The following is a 6,453-nucleotide window of genomic DNA, read 5'->3' as shown; positions in this document are numbered from 1 at the left end:
AGTGGTGTCTTTCTCATCCAGTTTCAGAAGTACTGGCTTAGGTAGGGGTCTCCGTCCCAACCTATGACCCTGCTTGGGCCCTGGGTTTGTTTCTTGTCCCCCAGTTATGTGGGACCCTTCAAGGCTTATCTCTAAGACACCCAACATAGGCAGAGGTCTCCCAGCGAACCCTGCCTTTGTGCTGGCTTGCTGTCCTGGGTTCATGGTTCTCATCGTTTCTAGCCGTCGAGGGTTTCCCCTTCTTTTTTACTAGCTCAAATACGCATCTTAAAAGATTTTACTCGAAACGTATAAAATGTGTGTATAGTGCATATTTATTTCATCCAGCATTTGAAGTTGTTCTGAACTGGGATGATTTCTCCAGACATCTAGATCACTACATTGCCAGAAGGAGGGTCCTTTAATTTCAAAGAAAGAAAAGCCCACTTATTCTTTGAGCAATATGTGCATCGTTGAGCACCTACTGTATACTGGGCGCTGTAGCTGATGCTGTGCCTGCCCTGGAGGGCTCCCCTGTCCAGTGAAGAGACAGGCAGAGTCACGACAAACTTAAAAGGGTGGCCACGTGTCAACCAGGCTGTAGCTTTCACTTTAATTGGAGGCTATGGAAGCAGAGAGACGTGAGCCATGGTTATGCCCACCTCGAGGAGACTCAGCTAGGGACCTCCCTGGTGGTCCAGTGGGTAAGACTCTGCACTCCCAATGCAGGGGGCCCAGGTTCGATCCCTGGTCGGGGAACTAGATCCCACATGCCATATGCGTGCTGCAACTAAGAGTCCGCATGTTGCAACGAAGATCCCGTGTGCCCCAGCTAAGACCCAGTGCAACCAAAATAAATAAATAAATATTAAAAAAAAAAAAAAAGACTCAGCAAGCTGGTCGCAGTAGGTGGCCCTTATCTGAACTGTGTGAAGAACTGCCAACCTTCGCCTTAGCGCATGGAAAGATGACTCTGGGTCACAACCGTGAAATTTACCAATATATCCTGGGAATGATAGCTGTTGCTTACGGTGAGGTCTCCCTGTAGGAAAACACTGACCTGCCATAGGAGCTGATCGAAGGAGGGGTGGTGATGCAGTCCACGGCCATCTGAGTAGTTTTCAAATTGCAATCTTATTCTCGTTTACCCTCTGAAAACTTAAGATGATTTATGGACCCTCATTAAGTGCGGCAATCATTGGATGGGCCTGAAGTCATTACCAACAATTAAGAAGCCGCCATCGATTCCACTAACCAGCAAATGGGCAGTCGAAGGCCACTGGAGACGTGTCCTCAAGGGAGGTCATCTTCCTCCTCCCTGGGGACCTGCGTGGACCCCCCGTACCAAGTCCACAGTGGACGCTGGTGTGGCAGCATGGTGGGTGGGCAGAGCACAGGCTCCAGGGGAGGGATTCAGGTGCACACCCAGCAGTGACCTTGAGCGAAGCCTGCGCCTCTACTTCCTCCCCGTCCACACGAAGGCGAAAGTCCCCACCTCATTGGTGATTTTTGACTATATGCCATAATGTGTGTGCCTGGAATATGGCGGTCGCGCAATCAGCTATTGCTGTTGCTAGGTTTAAACAGGTCATGAGTGGGACCTGGGGTAACTGGAAAGCAAGCTGCAGTTACAGGGCTGCAACCCAACATTACATGATGGAAATCACGTTATATTATTATTAATACAAATACAATGTGCTGCTGGATGAGGCAGAAATGACCCAGAAGAATAAGGGCTCTCTCTCTTTGGACAAGGCAGCCCCACTCGTCAGCCTGACAGGGAAGACAAAGCCCCGCTGGCCCCCGTGCTGGGCCTCGGGGCCAGGCTCCAGGCTTAGTTAAACTGTTTTTATCTCCCATAAATCCTCGTAAGCTACTTTAAGGCTCGTCAGACCCCTCAATTGCCATTTAAGTGTTTTTTCTGTGCTAACTGCTTCTTGTTAAATAGTTTGACATTTATGCGTCTAGACTTTGGTTGTTTTGATATTGATTTGGTCCAGCATGGTAATGGAGGAGAAAGACAGCATTTGTTTTGCTGTCAGTGGCAGTAGCCATATATCTCAGTTAAGTGGATTACTTTTTTGTTTTCCCATGTTGGAACCCAAAGCGAAACCCACACAGGGTTTGGAAGAGGTTGCATCCTCCCAAATGGCTCTCCAACTCTTTGGGGCAGGGAGATGGTTCAACACAGGGGTTGAAGGTACAGCCCCGGGTGAGGTTTCCTGGCAGCTGCAAGCCTGTTCTCGCTGGAGGTCACAGGTGCCAGAGTCACAGGTGGGATGGTGGTGGGCACTTCAAGGGAAGGTGAAATTAGTTCAGCTTGCTTGCAGCCTCCTGGGCTTGCCAAGCCCTGTCATGCCTTTGTACCTTTGTCTATGCTGTTCCCTCAGACATGAGCACCCTTCTTTCCTCCATCTTGTGAACTCCTACTCACTCCTCAAGACCCCAAGCATATGCTCCCTTCTCAGCAGGTCCTCCTTTGCTTCCCAATGGCGCATGCAGTGATGTGGTGATGTGGACACCCAGGGGCCTCAGAATTGTACGAGGTCAGCCAGACCCTCCTTGTCAGAATGTGGGTGGGAAAGGGTGTGACCTGCCCAAGGCCACCCAGCAAGCCTGAGGGGCAGCTGGGCCTGAGAGTGGGCTCTCCAGCTTCCGCCCTGACCCCTCTTCCACCATGTTCTCTGTACACCCTCCCCAGCTTACTCCAGGGGCGGCAATTCTCATGATCCAAACTGCTGCTGCCGACACCAGCCGGGGAGCTCGTGGCCAGAGAGTGAATTTCCGATCAATACCCAGGAGCCTTGCGGAGCCACCGGCTGGCGGCTTGCGTGAGTCATGCCTGCAGGAAGTGAGGGAAGCCCCTTCTTCTCTCCCCCTCTCTCCTCTTGTCCCTCACGTCCTTCGTCCTCCGGTGTCTCTTTCAGAACATTCTAAAAACACAGAAAAGCATCGAGGAAAAGTTCCACACTTGTTCCCAGCTCCCAGAATCCACAAATAGCCACATCTTATTGTTTTTATTTAGATCTGTGGGAATAAAGGAAATAAAATTCACGGATACAGTTTGCACGTCTCCTGCCCATTCTTCTCTGCCTCCCCCCACCCCTCCCCCTCCCCCTCCCAAGGCCACAGGGTTCTGAATGTGGTTTCTCCTGGCGTTCACCTTCTCTTCTACATGGATGGCCGTCTGGAAACGATGGATGGCATTGCATTGCATGTTTTAAAATGTATGCAAAATGCTCAGACCTTGTTTCAACTGTGCTGTCGTATTTCCCCATATGAGTGTACCTCCATTTTATTTATCCATTCCACACGATGGCCATACAGGCTGTTTCCAATTTTTTTTTGCCACGACCAGCAAAGCTGCCACCAGCCCCTCCCTGTGTGTGCCCCCCGGGTGTGTGTCATGGCCTCTGAGGGTGAATCCCTGGAAGGAAAGTGCTGGACACTTCTCCTTCTCACATCCCTGGATGAGCCCACCTAACTGATGCCTGAACATCTGTCTGTCTATATGCTCGTTGGACATTCCGATTTCCCCTCTGTTTATATCTTTTGTCCATTTCCACGAGATTGTCTGCCTCTTCCTCCTCGGGTCACGGCAGGGATGGATACATCCAGGGTATTAATTTTCCTTCTGATGAATAGACCACAGATGTCTTCTGTGGCTCAATGTTTATCTTTGTTTTTGTCTTTTGTCCTACAGACCATTTAAATTTTGACCTAATCAAATCGATCACTCTTTCCTTTACGAGTTATGATCTTTGTCTCTTGACTCAGAATTTTCCTGCCCTGAGATTCTGAGCTCATCTTATGTATTTTCTTCTAATAGTTTTGTTTTCCACATTAAGATTTGAGATCCAACTAGAAGTTTTATGGAAGGCGTGGATCTAATTTTTGTTGAAACATCTTTACATGTCTAGGATAAAACTTGCTTTTTCATGATGGATTTTTTTAATAATCTGTTGGACTGAACTTGCTAATTCTTCATTTAAGGTTTTATATGTGTGTGTATAGATTTGGCCCACATTTGTCTCTTCTTTTAAAGACAGGTCTAATGCCAGGGTGCACCACCTCTTCAAGCTGCTTTTATTTTTCTTCTCTGAAAGTTTGAATGAGGTAGATATCGTCTGCTAATTGAAGATGTGTTAAAACTCACCTTTGACGTGGCCTGGGGCTGCTCAGTTATTTTCATCGTTGTAGGTTTTCTATTTCTCCTTAAGTAAAATTTGATATCATATTTTTCTGGAAAAAAATCTACTCCTTCTAATTTTTCACAATATTCGTATAGGACTTCCCTGGTGGCACAGTGGTTAAGAATCTGCCTACCAGTGCAGGGGACTGGGGCTCGATCCCTGGTCCAGGAAGACCTCACATGCCTCGGAGCAACTAAGCCCTCACACTGCAACTACTGAGCCCACACGCCGCAACTACGGAAGCCCACGCACTCAGGGGCCCGTGTGCCGCAGCTACTGAAGCCTGTGCGCCTAGAGAAAGCCGCGTGCAGCAACGAAGACCCAATGCAGCCAAAAAAAACCCCACAATATTCATGTAAAGTTCTTCATAATAGTTTCTGAGGATTTTACAACACACTATTGTGCTTGTAGCTGTGTCCTCTTCTGCTTTCCATATTCTTTACTTTTGCCCTGTCTTTTTCTCTTAGGCAGTCTTGGTAAATATTTGTTTGTTTAATATTTCAAAGAACCAAATCTTGGAGTTTGTTGCTATTTATACTACCTTAGGTTTTTAACTGTTTTATTCTTGCTGTTGAAGGCAGAGTAGGGTGGTGATTGATAACCTGGACCCTGGACTGAATCGGCTGCTGCTTCAGCTGTGTGACCTCAGGCAAGTTACCCCACCTTGCTGTGCCACTCATCTATAAAGAGAAGAGAAGAGGACCCAGTTCATGGGTTGCTGTGAAAAAATTAATAAGGTGATACACATAACGAGTTGTTAAGTACTCTTTTAACATTTAAAAACCAACTTGGCAAACTAAGACTAGAAGAGGATTTCCTTAACCAATATTGAATACCCACCAAATCTATGCAAACAGCCTGCTTGAAGGTGAACTATTAAAAACATTCTCTTACACATCAGGAGCCAGGCAAGTGTATCCACCTCAAGTCAACATGACTAGGAGGTCCCAGCCAGCTCAGTGAGGCAAGAAAAAGAAAGAAAAGAACAATTTTAGGAAAAGAAGCCAGGTTGTCATTATTTTCACATGACATGATTGTTGCCTGCCGAAACCCAAAATAATCTATAGACAAATTATCAGAATTACTAAGAGATTAGCAAGATTTCTAAAAACTAGATCAGTACATTTTAAAAATATATTACTTTAAGTCAGCAACAGGTAACAGGTAGAAAATCTAATTTTTAAAATAGTAACAGCAATTAAAGAACACCTAGCAATAAATCTAAAAGAGGATGGAAAAGAGCTCTGTGGAGAAAGTCATTAAACATTATTGACAGACATTTTAGGAGACCTAACAAATGGAGAAATATACCATATTCATGGAGACAAATCCTCGCATATTGAAAGATGTCAGTTCTCCCCAAATCAGTCTATAGATTCAGTACAATTCCAACCACATTTCTGTGTGTGTGTGTCTTAATGAACTGATTCTAAAATGTCATATGTTGAATTGCATACATTTTTAATAGGTGAATTTTATGATATGTGAGTTCAATCTACATTTTTTGGACAAAGGCTCTAGCCAGTGGAGAACTAGGAAAATGGACCAGAGTGGGCTCAGGAGGTCAGGGCTGTGCCAGCTTGTTCCCCAGGCCCAGGCGGAGCACGGTGTCTGACGCACGTCAGCATGTGATAAACGTTTGTTGACTGACTCGGCATGTTTGGTGCATGAATGACTGAATGAGCAAGGCCGGAGTGGTTCAGCATCTACCCCTGGTCATCCAGCCGGCGGGTGAGTGGAGAAGCTGGGATTTGAGTTCTGCCCTCCCTGGCCCACCCCTTCTGACCCACCAGAGGAGGGAGGGCAGCATGGGAGATGGGGGCAGTCAGGGAGAGCCGGGAAGGCTGCCCTCACATCGACCTGTCTGCAGGGGAGGGTGCTGGCCAGGATGTGCAGGCCAGTGCTTGGGAGTGGCCCCGGGCGGCGAGGCTGGAGAGAGGGGGCCGCAGTCAGGACGACCCTGGCACTGCCTGAGTGGGGCTAGACTTCAGACTGGGGTCCAGGGGGACCCTGGGGATTAGAAGAGTGAATGTCATCCGCGGCACCCACGTGGAGCGACCCGTGGGAACACGCGGCTGAACGACATTTCCCGAGTTGGAATGTGGGGCAGACGGGGTTACCTCCCGCCCGTGCTGTGAGAGGCAGGGGTTTACTGAAGCCACCACTCTGCATCCCCCCCAGACACCGGAACAAACGCGTCCAGGGCTCAGGTGGCCTCGGAGCAAGAATTCTGACTCCCAGTCTCTGTAAGATGCTCCCACCTGATATGCAATAAGGCGAG

General features: G+C 47.8%; 1 non-coding gene across 1 annotated transcript; it reads left to right on the top strand.

The window, feature by feature from the left end:
- The first annotated feature begins 665 nt into the window (after window positions 1-665).
- On the top strand, window positions 666-738 carry TRNAG-CCC (transfer RNA glycine (anticodon CCC)). Its single transcript has one exon. It is a non-coding gene; the product is annotated as a tRNA-Gly (tRNA).
- Window positions 739-6,453: the final 5,715 nt, after the last annotated feature.

This window comes from Eschrichtius robustus, chromosome 4 (assembly GCF_028021215.1).
Source record: "Eschrichtius robustus isolate mEscRob2 chromosome 4, mEscRob2.pri, whole genome shotgun sequence".
In the NCBI taxonomy this organism is placed as follows: domain Eukaryota; kingdom Metazoa; phylum Chordata; class Mammalia; order Artiodactyla; family Eschrichtiidae; genus Eschrichtius; species Eschrichtius robustus.
This window is presented reverse-complemented; position numbering and strand designations above follow the sequence as displayed.